The sequence below is a fragment of the Manis javanica genome, chromosome 2 (assembly GCF_040802235.1).
Source record: "Manis javanica isolate MJ-LG chromosome 2, MJ_LKY, whole genome shotgun sequence".
Lineage (NCBI taxonomy): Eukaryota > Metazoa > Chordata > Mammalia > Pholidota > Manidae > Manis > Manis javanica.
In genome coordinates this window covers 191,235,721-191,250,627 of record NC_133157.1, presented here as the reverse complement: position 1 = coordinate 191,250,627, position 14,907 = coordinate 191,235,721, and the positions used below count along the sequence as shown (strand labels likewise).

The 14,907-nt window shown below is 38.7% G+C and overlaps 1 protein-coding gene across 1 annotated transcript in view; it reads left to right on the top strand.

Moving 5' to 3' along the window:
• The first annotated feature begins 11,604 nt into the window (after nucleotides 1-11,604).
• The window catches only part of ANGPT1 (angiopoietin 1), a 452,838-nt gene continuing 449,535 nt past the window's right edge, over nucleotides 11,605-14,907 (top strand). The window contains exon 1 of the mRNA XM_073229962.1: nucleotides 11,605-12,929. The gene's annotated coding sequence lies outside the window, so the exon portion shown is untranslated. The remainder of the gene's footprint in view (nucleotides 12,930-14,907) is intronic.

Here is a 14,907-nt window from a genome sequence, read left to right as displayed (position 1 = left end):
AGAAAGGTGAAAATGGAGTTCACCATATGGAACAACCAGACAGAGGTATAAGATGGGGAAACTCCTGTGAGAGAAAAACAGCATCTGAGATACATGGACACATGAAATAGCAGGGTGATGCTCTGGAAATCACAAAGGACGCAGCATTTCTGAAACATAAGGCATCAATATGAAGGCAGACAGCAAGAAGTGAGTCTAGAGATACAGGCAAGTGCCAATTCACAGGGGATCTCATATGACAGGCTGAGAGGACATATTTTATCCTGTAAATCAGTATTTCCCAAGACTTTCCTTCAATTTTATAGATAAAATAAACACTGATATTGTGGCACCACAGCTCATGTAGTTCAAAGTCCTCACATGGGAAAAACTTTTGAAGCCTATGCTTTTGTTTAAAATTTATGCAAGTTTCCTTTCAATTACATAATACAATTGTGCTTATATTAATAGGTATACTATTGTTTCAAATTATTTCTCACTCATGCAAATCAGTATTTTAGAATGATATGTATGTTTCATCTGTGACAATGTACCCTGTGTTTGAGAAGTTCAGCTGAAGATGTTGGTGGGACAAGAGGCAAATCAATGATATCATCATATTTGCCTCTCTGAATGCTAATTTTAAAAGGACAGAGGAAATTTTAAATTTTAAAAGGAAAGAGGAAAATACACCAGACCAGATAGAATTGCTGAGGGCCACATCAAGGCAAAGACAGTGATGATTAAGAGAGAAATCATTTTAGAAACATGTGAAATGACAATTACCTAGTGATCAAATGGAGGGCATAAGGGTTCATGGAGAGGAACAAGGTGAGGCTGTATTATCAGTTAGTGAAAGGGCAATCTCATCAACCAAGATAGAGAACATAGGAAGAAGAAAGGCTTTCCAACAATTTTCAAGAACTTCATTATAAGGAAGTCTCCAGACAGTCACCTTAAATTCATGACAGTTAAGGACACGAAATTCTCATCACTTTCACATTCAACAAAATCTCACTATGATATTCTTGATTTTCTTTTACAGTTTTTGAAGGTCTTTCTTCCTGGAATTTAAAAATAATATGTGTGTATTATAAAGAATGATAAAATTCAAGGATATTATAAGAAAACCCAGACATTAATAAGTATTGATGAGGATGTGGAGAAACTGGAATTATTGTGCATTGCTGGTGGGAATATAAAATGGTACAGCCTGTATGGAAAACATGGAGGTTCATCAAAATAAAAAATAGAATTACCATATGATCCAACAAGTCCACTTCTGGAATTGAAAGCAGGAACTCAAAGATATTTGTACACCAATGTTCACTGTACATTACTCACAATAGACAAAAGATGGAAACAACCCAACTGTCCATCAACAGATGAAGAGACAAAACATAGCATTACATATGATGGAATATTATTCAGCCTTAAAATGAGTTAAAACTTAAAAAGCTCTAAAAAGGCATATTTAAAAAGCCTTAAAAAGTGACTGGCTTGTTTCACTTTTTGAAAAGCTATAAAACAAAAAAGTCAACTGCCTCAAATTGTTTTATTAAATATTCAAGTGCTTCCCCATTAGTTTATGATCCTTATCATGAATCAATTTCATATTTATATAGGGGAATATTTCAGGACCATGTCTTCTGTTGCATGGACATGTATGGATGGAGAAGCTATGCAGAGCTATGTAGAGCTAAGAATATTGGTTTTGAGTGAAGTGGCTTGTGTTGAGTTGAAGATCCATATATTTTCATTGTGTGGACTTGGGGAAGTTATTTAATCTTTATTAGCTTTGGTTTTTTTATAAAATAGGGATAATAGTATTACCTACCTCATGGATTGTTGCCAGGCCTGAAAATGGAAGCTTTGCAAAGCACTTTGCATATAATCAGTGTTTAATCAATGTTAGTTATTATTTTACTGCAGTTTGGCACAGTTATATGCATATATCAAAAATCTGTCTTAATTCCATCATAATATATTTGGTTCCTACAACTTTCAATCACTTCATTATAGGGAAATACTGAGGCTGACACTGTATTACTGTGTAGTTTGCAGAGCTCTTTTGCCTATGTTACTGATTTCCTTTTGATCCCACAACAACACTATGATACAATATATTTTTTCTTCCCTATGAAGATGAGGAAGCTCTTAAAAGTTCCAAGAGTTGTAAGGTGAAGACTTAGGACTGCAGCTAAAAGCATCTGATTTTCAAATTCAGTGCTTTTTCTGATTTATTGTGCTGCCTTTGGGAACAGAATCTCTTGGATCACATAGCTGTGTAAACTGTGAACACTGTCTTTTTATTTAGGAAAATGTTTACTTTAACCATGAAAAGAATCTGTCTGATTCTTCCAGGGCAGTCCAAATGTCCATAACTGAAATATCTCTAACTCCTAAAGTATGAACAGGAGAGATTAAAGAAACCACTGGAATAATGTATATAATGAGCAGGTGCTTGATTTATCCCTCTATAAAATCTCTGGAGGATTAAGGAATCTTACTGTGAAAGTGGTGTCAAAACTAATTATAACACCTGACTCAAGATAGACATTCTTCAGACTTCTTTCTGTCGGGTGGGAGTTTTCATGGCAGCCTGCTCTCATCACAAAAAGGTGTTGTGAGAGGGATATTTTTCTCTGAGTAGCCAAGTTGTACTACAATTCCCAGAGGGGAAAAGTATGTTTAAAGTTTTTCTCATTTATTAAGAAGTAACTGGAATCTTCTTGCTGAATATAAATTGCCTTTTTCTACCTTTCCTGCCCTGGTTTCTCATGTTGACATAACTTTTTACTATAAATTAAATGTTTCAATTCAATCACACATAACAAACAAATTATTTATGTGTTTAAATTATTATTAACATTTTAGAATTACAATTACATAAAAGTGCTATTTTTTTGCTATTATGATCCAGAATTAGCCATTCTTCACAAAATGTTTTCCATGTTTCCAACTTATTGAGGAAATTAAATCATCAAGTTTAAAATATCATATTCAAACTGAAAGTTTAAGTCAAAGTCTACATAATCATAAATTCTTTTTGGACTCTGCAGAATGCAGCTTGAAAATAAGTTTCCATTTATTATGCAGAATTGTAAAAACCTGAATGAATTTCAATTTAGTTCCCAAAGAAACCTAATTTACAGGGAAAGATTAGCTATATCATCATATAAATGAGATATAAAGTGTCTGTAACTAGATTAAATGGCAAAGCTCTAATTTCTTAATCTGTCACAGAATTAATTGACTTGTACAGCCATGTAATTTATTTACTATAGTGGATAGTTAATTTTGTTTCTGCATTAATTTTTTTTGGTACCAATACTCTTACTTTCTGAAGAACCACCCACTATTACTCCATGTGGCTCTCATGGAATGAGCTCCATCTCTGGCTCCAGAGATAAGTGTGTTACTCAAGCCCAATTCATGGGAGCATCTTTTTTACCTTGGCCGAAGTGATTACTACAAGAATGGGCATGTGGACCAATCAGAGCTAATGGCACTCAATGAGTATTTTGCTGGGACTTCAGGGAGAGAAGACACTCTTTTCCACTGGGATTGAGAGAATGTAGACCTTGCACTGTTGGCAGCCATGTTTGCTAACAGGAGCAGCCTGAGACTGAAGCCAATAGGCAAGAGAGCAGAGCTGAGAAGTCCTTTCAGCTGAAAAGGACTGAAAACTAGCCATGTTATGGTGACCTTGTTTGAAGCCCTGGATCAAGCTGGTATGCAAACCATACCTACTGCAGACATTAACTTTTTGACCTGATAATTCTTTCAAAGATCTTAAAGTATAAAGGATAGGACAAATTGGCAAATACAATGCCAATTTGTAGGCATAGGTAGGTCAAAGCAAGGTGCTACAGGGGAAATTAGGGATGTCTTGGAAGGATCAGACAAGAAATTCAGGGGGAGGTGATCCATTCTTGCTGAGCTCTAAACAAAGGGCAGAAAGCAGTAATTATTTGGGAGGAGGGGAATGGCGAGTAGAGGAAAAATTTAGAGAGTGGGGAGAGTTTTGGAGTCATAAGAAATCAAGCTGGTACACTGATCAGAAGCAAGATGGAGATCCATACACATGATGATCTTAGACATCTGGTATTTCAGAAATATGACTCATAGATGTATAGAGAAATGGTCTGAGGGGCAGCAAAACTGAAGGTGATTAAATCTGTTATGGGAGAGATGATGGTTTTATGGTCTAACAGTGACTCTGTGAATGGAGAGAATCACATAGATTTCAAAGAGATTATGAAAGGCTGAAAAATCAGGTCTTCTGACTGATTGTACTTAGCAGGAACCCAGGATGTATTATTAGAAGACTTTAAAATATGAGATGGAGGTTTGATAATTAAATTCTCCTCTAGTACTAAGGCTCTGCTCTATGAAAGGACTCCTCCTTTTTTGTGACTGTTCACAGTAAATAACATCACCAGCCACCCAACTGTTTCAGCCTCATCCCTTCAAGTTATTTGTCTTTTTGCCTTGTGGGTGCATACATTACAATTCTCTGCTAGTCACTGTTAGGGAAACAAAACAATCCTGACCGAAAAAAACCCCTCTCTCTACATATATACCAATGTAGAAGAGAGAGAGTGCACATGATTTGTTATTGGAAAACTATTAACAGATCTACTTGCTTATAATGAAGTATGAAAGTAACTACAAAGTCCCCACAGAATTTCACACAAATTTCCACAGAAAAGTAGAAGAACAAGTAACTTCTCTTACCACCTCAAGACAAATGGTGCAACTGTGATTGCTACTTTCTGAAAGAGTCTGGCGTTCATTTTGGAGATACATGCTTAGAGTTCCAAGGGTCAGAAGGCCTGTGACCTTATACTGTAATATCAAAAGGCCTGGCCTCTTCTTGGGCCTGTTTTTAAGGAGGTACCCAAAGAATGGGTGGGTGGGAAGTGAGCCACTTCCCATTTCTTTACTAAACAAAATTCATCATTTTACTCTTGTATCACCCATCTGGTTCATCCTGCCTCTGTTTTCTCCATGAATTTAGTAACTGAGACTAATTTTGATATTACCTAACTCAAATGTAAGGGTAAATGACATACGATGCTAAGTCCCTAACACAGAGAATTCCAAGACCCCACTCAAGTTGTTGGTTGATTTAGTAAATCAGAAGTCCTATCACAGCTTTTATGGGGTGTCTTCATGTGTTTGGTCAAATGTGTTTCCAACTAAGGGACAACATTCAATTCACCCTGGAGGGAGAAGGCCAGGTTCCTTGAACTAGAGTTAGACCAGGCAATGGATACTTGTTTCTCCCTCACTGTTCATCCCCTATCTCCGGGCATCTCAGTTTCTTAATAAACTGCTGTAATGGGCATGTCCCAGGGAGAAGAAAATACGGTGAATCTTAGGAAGGTTTATTTTGTTCTCTGTTTCATTTTACAAATACCTTTCAAGGATATGTATCAGAAGGAAAGATGGAAAGGAGTGCATCCTATTCAGGTACATAGAAATTCTTCCTCAAATCAAAAACCTTCTCATCCTAGTTAAATAAGGCAGTTAGTTATCTGAAAGCTTCACTGTAGATTGTTCTCTGGGTTCCACCTGATGTCTCCCCTGCTGAGAATCCTAAGGGGGATTTTGACTGTCTTGCAGAAGTTTCTCTGCATAATGGCTGTGCTGAGATGCTAAGCAGCAACTGCTGCTGTCACTTTTAAGCTTGGGTGAATTACCTCTGGTTGGTTCTTGAAAGGGAAAAAGTTCTGGCATTTGTGTATCAGCAGAGGTGATCTGTAGTAATAACGCATTTACAAGTAAGAGCTTTTACTAATGATGTCATAGGGAGACCAAGGAAAGGATTTTATTTGATAACACATAAAAATCTTCCTAAAATATCTTTTTAAATATTTTTGCACTATCTCCAAAGTCTTCTGTCCAAATGTCACATATCTTCTCTCCTTGCCTTTCTTTTGATTTCTTTCATCTTCTTTTCCCTACCTCCCTTTTAACTACCCATTCAGCCTTCTTTCTTTTCCATTTCCTTTGGTACTATCTATCCTTTTCCTTTTTAATTCTATTTATTCCTTTCTTGTCTTCCAAAATGTAACCTCAACAGTTGCAGAGCTCAGTAGCATGAAGGAACCACCTTTCTTATAGGGCTGAGAAGAAAGAAATGTGTAAACCTACAACTTAATATACAAGCTTTTCCTGTCACTTTACAAACCAGCTCTTCTTGAATCTTACTATGAGAATCTGTATAGAGCTGCTCCTCTCTCTCATATTCTGGAGTTGATAAGAGCTCAGTAAAATCCAGAAGGAAAGATGGAAAGGAGTGCATCCTGTTCAGGTACATAGAAATTCTTCCTCAAATCAAAAACCTTCTCATCCTAGTTAAATAAGGCAGTTAGTGATCTGACAGCTTCACTGTAGATTGGTCTCTGGGTTCCACCTGATGTCTCCCCTGCTGAGAATCCTAAGGGGGATTTTGACTGCAACCTGTAACCTTCTCAAAGACTGGAATTACCATAATTTTTTTTGGTTCTCTGGGGTAACTGTAATTCTTTCCTATTTCAGCTTTTACTTCCCAAATCCAAAGATAGTCTATTTCATAGCAATCAGCTGGAAGAAAGAAATATATAACTTTCTTGTTCATTTCAGGAACTTTCTGAGGGACCCATCAACTTTTCAACAGAAAACATCCCTTGACAGTTTACATTACCAGATGTGTTGATCCTCTTGTCTCAAGATTCTTATCTTTCTATGCTCACCAATTCTAAACTACTACATCATGATCCTTACCCAAACCTAACTAAGTCCTTGCACTGAAAGATCTACCTTAAACCAAATTTCAAAATCTCAATTAACATCCCAACTTTGACCTCTAAGGACTACAAAGGCTCTGAGAAGTAAGTTACATAGTAAAAAATTAACTCAGCTTCATTTTATCAACAGGCTGTTTTGGTGACATTTTGGGGAGTTAGCATTTGACACTTGGAAGATTTAAGAGGAAAGGTGCTAAAGCTCTTCTATCACCTTGAAATTGTTAAAAATATGGATTCCTGGGGTATGGTCTGGGAATCTGAATTTGTATACACTCAGGACTATTTCAATATTGAGTGCTTCATGCACTATACCCAAGATATATTGGGTCTAACCAGACTATAAAAATATAAAAGCACCAGTTGTTTTCTAAGTGAAATGTATATATTTCAATAATAATTATACTGAGGTTCTCTTTGGGAACCTCAACATCACTATTAATCACTCAACACACTGTTAGAATTGAAAAACACCAGAGTGTTGAAAAAAATAATCAGTGTCTTAAGTATTTCAGCTTATATATAATCAGACTGTAGCCTTGATGAGACAAGTAGTAATGGGAAATGAAATGTTTATTTTTTTGAACACTATTACTTGTCAATTCAGTACTGTCCTTTAAAAATAATAATAAAACATTCTTTTATCAAGTTTTTTGGTATCCATCATGTGCTAATCAGGCCATGGAAGGTGCCCATCAATCAGAGACTGTTCTAGGTTTGACTTTCAACTTTATCTCCCAGTCTCAGTTTTCTTATCTTTAAAGTGGGAGAAATAATCTCCAAATGACCATTTACGGTAGTGAATTTGTGACATACAAAATACAAGGAAGGCAGCAATACTAATTTCATTTTTCTTTCTGAACTTGACCTCCTTTGTTTGAAAGTAAAAGTATGCAATTGGTTTTCTTTTCCCAAAAACTGTAGATATGATGTGAAGGCAAACTTATCTTATTAGTTGTTGAAACATTTATGCTAACCAACATCAGATGTTCAGAGTTCTGGTTGTTGCTGTTGGAGGGGGTGCTATTTTTCTTTTTAGTCATAATTTTCTTCATGAAATTTGTTTGGGTCTTTTTATTTAAATCATCCTGCCCCAAATAACACTATTTGTTAATACAAATTTATTTTATAGCTGTGTTACTTAGAGTGGATTTAGTTTATGAATTCCAAAGATGTCAAAGAAATAAGGTAATTTTGGCAATATTCTAGATTTGTGTAATTTCAATTCTCTTTGAAATAAATCTGCTCATTTCTTTTCTTTTGGATTACACCTGTAAACTGAAAGCCTGTGATGATTAACTATCATTTAAATTTGGATTCAGATTGTTTTGGTAATTAAAAGCAGATGGCAGAAGCTGCAGAAGAATTTGTAGCAGCTGATCAGTTGAAATAAATTAATTTGGAGATATTTAACTTCCAGATAATAGATGGGTCAAACACAGTTTATATTCCAGTGGGTGTGCTTTTAGAGTAATTCCAAACATGATGTTTGATAATGTATCAAGAAGTAGGTGTTTGTTCTTCATCTTCTTTTGCTGTCTGTCCCATGACAGAATGCTCACTTTTCTTGTACAGCATGTGAGCCAACACATCAATTTCAGTTCCACTTGGTTACTTAGGTCACCAGGGGCTTCTTGATAAGGATTTGCTTTGCCTGGGGGATATCATGAGGCTAAGTATGGTGTGTTGCTCAGGTTTTTCTTTAAGGAGCTTGGTATTAGCTCTTAAAGTCAGTATTCAGCAAAGTTCGGCCACCCTATGAAAGTTAATCTGTCAGCCTAATAATGTTTATTCTAATGCTGAAAACAAAAGCCTTCCTTAGGTAGGATTAAGTTGTGAAATAAGTTAGACACGTTTTAGGTATGCTTATGGGCTGATGTCCATTCCCTCTCAGACTGATGGTAAGATTCTAATTCCCACTCTTCTGGACCTGTGAAATTAATTTGAGAGGTGTAGGTGACTCTAATTTCGATAAATTAGCAATAGGAGTTGTATGTCCACAAAGGCTAAAAAATCCATTCTAAACATCAACCTACCAAGGCACTGAAAATTCATGTTCCATAAGTGAAATTCACCAAAATAACCAACTCTTTTCACAGAATTTTTAGGCATTCTTTGGGAAATGTCTGCTGGAATGGAAAAAAGTTAGAGAATCAAAAAACATGCCATAGATTCTCTTTTTCAGGACAGTCATCCTTTATTCAAGAATTTTATTGACTTTGGGATTAGCTCTCTTTTTTTTCTTCATATAGTTTTGCCTTGACAGAGAAGGTAGTATATGATACAAATTCTATTATTTATTATTAAAGATTTCACAAGAGCCGTTCTGTATGGGTTGAACTGTGTCCCTCCCTCTTCTCCCAGAAGATGTTGAAGTCCTAACTTCCAAAGCCTCAGAATGTGTAGTAGTGTGAAAATAGGTCTTTGCAGATCTAACACAGTGAAGATGAAGTCATTAGGGTGGGCTCTAATCCAATACACTTGGTGTCCTTATAGAAGGGAAATGTGGACAAAGATGTGCAGAGAGGGAAGATGGTATGAGGATGACCTTGTGATGACAGAGGCAGCTGCAAGACAAGGAATGCCAAGGATTGCTGCCAACCCCATGAAGCTAGGAAGAGGCAAGGAAGGACTCTACCCATACTCTCAGAGTAACATAGCCCTGCTGACACCTGGATTTGCGACATCTAGCCTCTAGAAATACGAGATAATATATTTCTGCTATTTTCAGCCACCCAGTCTGTGCTACTTCGTTATGATAGCTCTAGCAGTAATACATACTGCATTGTCCATCATGAATATCTTTCTTTAAGAAACACATCTGGAAGAATAGGTTAGTAATAGAGAATATAATACTCTGTTTCTCATTAATAGATACACTTCCCGTCTATTTAAAATACTTTTAAGTTAGAGATTTATATTATTAATACAAAAGCCACATGTTCATCATGGAAAATGTTGAGAAAGAGATAGGTGATCTTAATTGTACCTCACCTCATATAGTCTGTTCTCCAGAGCAGCTAGAGTGAATAAGTTAAAATATTGATCCTGCCTCTTCTCTCATGGAAATCTTCACTGGCTTTTCATCTCTTTCAGACAAAATCTACAGAATTACAGTGACCTATATATTATCCATATAAAAATCATTACAGCAATGGTTCTCAATAAACGGGGGGCATTGAAAACTGCTGCTGTGTGGGCTCCATCCTAGATAAATTCAAATAGAATCTCTGAGGGTGCAGACTGGGTATGCATATTTTGAGACTCGCCCCTAACTTATTCTAATGCACTCTAAGATGAAAAACGAAGAACCACTGTCTATCATAATTTCTCCACCCCATTCTGAACTCCCTCCTTTTTGCCCTTATGTCTTTGACTTCATCTCCTACCATCCTCCACTTTTTTTTACTCCACCCTAGCTATGCGGTTCTCCTTGCTATACCTTATACACCTCAACCCTCTTCTCACTTGCTTTTTGTTCTTGTACCACTCCAGCAGGTGTCCATTCACATACATGACTGGCTCCTTCACTTCATTCACATCTCTGCTCAAAGGAAATTTTACCAGTGAGGTCTTTTCTGATCCCTCAAAAAAAAAAAACAAAAAACTTCTGACATCTCATCCCCTACTCCTACTAAGGTTCCTTTTCCCCCTCTGCCTTTATTTTTCTTTTCATTTACCAACCTTTGATATATTATGCATTTGCTTATTTTTTGTCTGCCCCACCCAACTATAATATAAACTCCTTGAGGACAAAGACCCTGTGTTGTTCACTGCTATACCCCAAGCATTACGTGTGACAAAGAGTAGGCAGTCAATATGTATTTGTTGAATCAGTAAATTAATTGTGATAGGATTGGGGAATATGCTAAGATGGAAAATGAAATCATGTCCTAATGGATTCATCTAAGTTTTCTTTCAACTCTGGAGTTAACTATGTATCTCAGGACTGTATATTAATCATCTTATTATAATAAATAAAACAAAATTAAATAAGAGAAATTCATGAACATTCTGAACTATTTTCAGTATTTTCCTGACATTTCTGTTTGTATTCCCCAGTCATTTCCTTTTCTTGATATTTTAATCCTTGTTTTTCTTCCTACTTGGAAAACTCTGGATCAGTCTTCTTCATCTTTGTCCTTTACTGTTTTGAATGTTGGCAATTGCTCTGTACTCATTGTAGCCATCCTTGTAGGTTCCTTTCTGCCCCCAATGGCTTCAGTGGTTTTCACTTTAGCTGCCCTTTAGAATATCTGGAGAGCTTTTTATGCTCTCCAATGGCTAGTTCCCACTTTAGACCAACTGAGTAAGAACTTCTGAGTTGAGGCTCCATCACTGGTTTAAGAAATTCCCTGGGTAATTCTAATGGACAGCCAGAACTGAGAACCACATATAGATGTTGAAAACTTTTCAGACTACACTTTAAACTTTTTCTGTATTTTGGGAAGTAATATAAACAAGATGTAAGTTAGCAAGACGGAAGATGGATTGTGTAAATGAAAGTCAGCTAGGGAGAGACTGGACGGAGACAAAAGAGTTAGCTATTGAAATACTCTAGGCCAGTGATAAGAACCTGAATTTTAGGAGACTGATGTTAGGAGTGGAAAGACAAACATATTATACAGAGCTTAGGAAGGATGTATCAATTATCCATCATCGCATAGCAAACCATCCCCCAAATTTAGTGGCTTAAAAAAGCAACAATTATTATTTGCTCATAAATTTGCAATTTGACTAGGCTTCAGTGGGAATGGCTTGTCGGTACTATGTGGTATTAGCAGGATGGCTGAAAGGGGCCTGCAAAATTCTACTTTTAAGATGGGTTACTCACGTCTGTCAAGTTGGTGTTAGCTGTCATTTTAAAGCTGAGCAAGGCCTGGGGCTGAGAATTCTTTTTTAGCTTCGTAGATCTGCTGGGGACCAGGAGTGGTACACATTTGGGAAGACATCTCACAATTAGCTCCGAAGGCACCTCCCAAGGGGAGGCCAGCTTTCGGCTGCCAGCTCCTTCTGGGGTCCCAGCCTCCGGCCGGAGAGGTCCCGGCCTCCCACGTTGGGCCGTGGGCTCATCGCGCAGAGCAGGCTGGGCGGCAGCAACAACCAAGCGGGGTCAGGACAGGGCTTCGCAGGTTAGTCTGGGACTGGGCCCGGTTCTCGCGTCTCACTCGCTGTGGCGCTGAACTCCGCCGGTCAGTCAGCCCCGCTGAGTCCTGCTGGTACGCGGGGCCCTCGGGGGCTTCCCGTGGAGTCCGGGGCCTCTCGCGGCGTTTCCCACCCTTGCCTTCCTTGCGGCTGTGCGTGTGCTGCGATGCCGCGGGGGACGACATCCTCCGGGGCAGCGGCGGCTGTGGACCTGCTGGCCGAGCCTCTGCTTGGCTCCTCCACTGGCGACGCCTCCTGCTCGGACCCACTCCGGCCCCCTGCTCGGGCGGCGCGGTGCAGGCGCCGGGGCCTGGGAGGGTGGGTGGTGGCGGCTGGCGCCGCGCAGAGCGCGCCTCTGCCTCTCCACAGCACGGCTCCCCGGCCTCAGCCCGCGCCGCCTCTCTGTGTCGCCGTGTTCAGTATTTCTGGTGGCGCTTCTTGCTTTTCCTTGAGGAGCAGCTCGATCTCCTCAATGGCTGCCTGTTTTGCACCACTCTCCGTGTGCGGAAGCCTGTCGGGTGTCCGGCAGCTGCTTCTCCTCAAGGCGAGAGCGCTTCGCGGCCTCCGGCGTCGCCATCTTGTGTCTCCTCCGGGCGGCCTGGCAGGGAGGCCTCGGCTGCGCGGCTCCCGCGCGCCGCAGACACTAACCGAGGTCCAGGCCAAGAGCTCCGTTCCGCTGACATGAGGCCCTCCACAGACCGCCTGGGCTTCCTCACAGTGCAGTGGCAGCGGTTCCGGGAACGAGCGTAACAAGAGAACCGAGGCGGCAGGAACTGCGTTGAGGACCGGCCCTGGTGTGTCACAGAGCGTCACTTCTGCACAGGCTGAGGCAGTCACACAGGCCAGACCCCGCGTCCGCAGAGAGGGAGTGAGTGACAGTCTGGGATGGGGTCAGTGTGGTGGACATCTTGGGAAACGACAGTCGGCCGCAATCTTGGGGACTAACGGGAAGGGAGCAATGAGAAAAGCAGATAAAGGACAGAGGTCGTTTAAGCAAAAGGAACTTTAAAGGTAGGTGTATTTGGGTTATTACCAAAAATAATGTCCTTAGCTAGGCCTTTGGGGAAATAGCGTTTATACCTGTATTAATACGGTCCGAAAGCCTAGGGACTAGTTCATTTCATTTGCTTTGTTCAGTAGCTGGATTGGACATTGACACTGGATAATCCTTTTAGAAGGACAAAGATAGTGTTCTGAAAGCTTTTGGAGACTTTTGATAATGAGGCTGTTTTTACACATTCATTCTATTAAATTATTCGATTGCACGTATCATCTCAAACAACTTGTAAGTAAAACAAAAGCAAAATAAATTTAAAACCGATTACTGAAACTTGAATGCCTTTTATTTTAAAAGGAAACAGTCATGCTCTTTTTTTTAATAAAACAGGAAGCTGGAACTTCCAATTCACTTATTATTTTAAGGGATTAATACAGAGAATTTCCCGACTTTAATCTATCTTCAATTATATGCCTCTATGATTGATAATATAAAATGGGCCCAGTGGAATCACATCCTTGTTTTAGGTAAATTTGTCAGTTCTTGGAAAAAGAAATGGCAGTTAGAATCATTTTGAAAAATGACCTTCCTGTGTCAGTACTAGAGTCAGTTGCAATAAATAATTATGTGATGATGGCGACTATGATGGGTGGTAGCTAAGAACATAGAACAGTGTTTGGGGTTCCTTTTGGCTCTTTTATCTGCATTGGCAAACACTTCATAAGAGGGGTTTACACCCAGTTCTGCCTTCTGCATGTGAATTCTTGGTTCACACAGTATCTTGAAGCAGAATAATTAAGTAAAAGGATGAGGAGTTTTGAGAAATATTTTTAATGGTTTCTTTGAGAGGCTAAGTTTATCATATACAGTTTGCATTTTTTTGCCATTGTCAATTACTCAAACTGCTGCCTAAGATTTGTTGTTTTGCCAAACTTAAACTGTGTGAATCATGTGAAAAGGTTATACTTAAATTGATCAGATATTTTTATATTAGGAAAATAGTGAGTGGCAAAGCATATTCATGAATTTGGCAGATACCTATGAAATGCCTACCTTGTGCAAAACTCAGTGGTAAGTGAAATTAGAACCATGTTCTCATTTGGATCAAATTTGGATTGAGAATTGATCTTATAACTATCTTTTTTGTTAGGCCACTATTTCACTTTCACTCAGCCAAGTTTACAAAGCAGCAAGCATATTGCTTACAGTTTGACTCATCAAGTGGTGGGTTTTATTGTTGCTTTCTTTTTTCTTAGGCTTTTCATTGACAGTCTGAATATACATCATAAAATCAGCACCATTGCTTTGAAGACATTTATTAAAACAATGCATTTGTGAGAGGAAATTTTATGAGACCTGTGGTTTATAAACTTCTGGATCTGTTAACTCCAGATGATTGGATCCTAATCCTTGTAGGGTGAGACAGGACCTAATGCTTATGGTGTGGGATGAGAGAAGTTTTAAGCTTATCAGTTACAACTGGGGTGCTCTGCTCCCTCTTAATGATTATGATCCTTGCATTTGTTATTTCTGTCCCTTGGTTTAGATGCAGTCAACATAAAGTTAGAAGTGTGCCTATGTGCTAGGTAGCTCTCTTGGAAAAATGGCCTGTAACTACTATAACTGTAAAGGTCTATTTTCTAAGTAGCTAAATTTGAGTGGGTATGTATGTGTGTGTATTGCAAGATCTGTACATTTTATTCATATAAAATGTACCAAATAGATGTGCAAAAAGAGTTTTCCTTTGGTAGTACTCTTATGTTTGGAGGAAGGATCAAAATATTAACATATTTTGGTGGATGAATAAACCTTCAGTATGCATGCTAGACACTGGGTAGTTATTGGAGAATCAAGATGATCAATGGAAATTTCTTTTTAACACCTACGAAGCCTGATCCCACCTGAACAACTTTGCTTTAGGTCAGTGGTTTTTAATTTAGAAATTTTATTCCCCAGAAGACATTTAGCAATGTCTAGAGACATTTTGGCTGT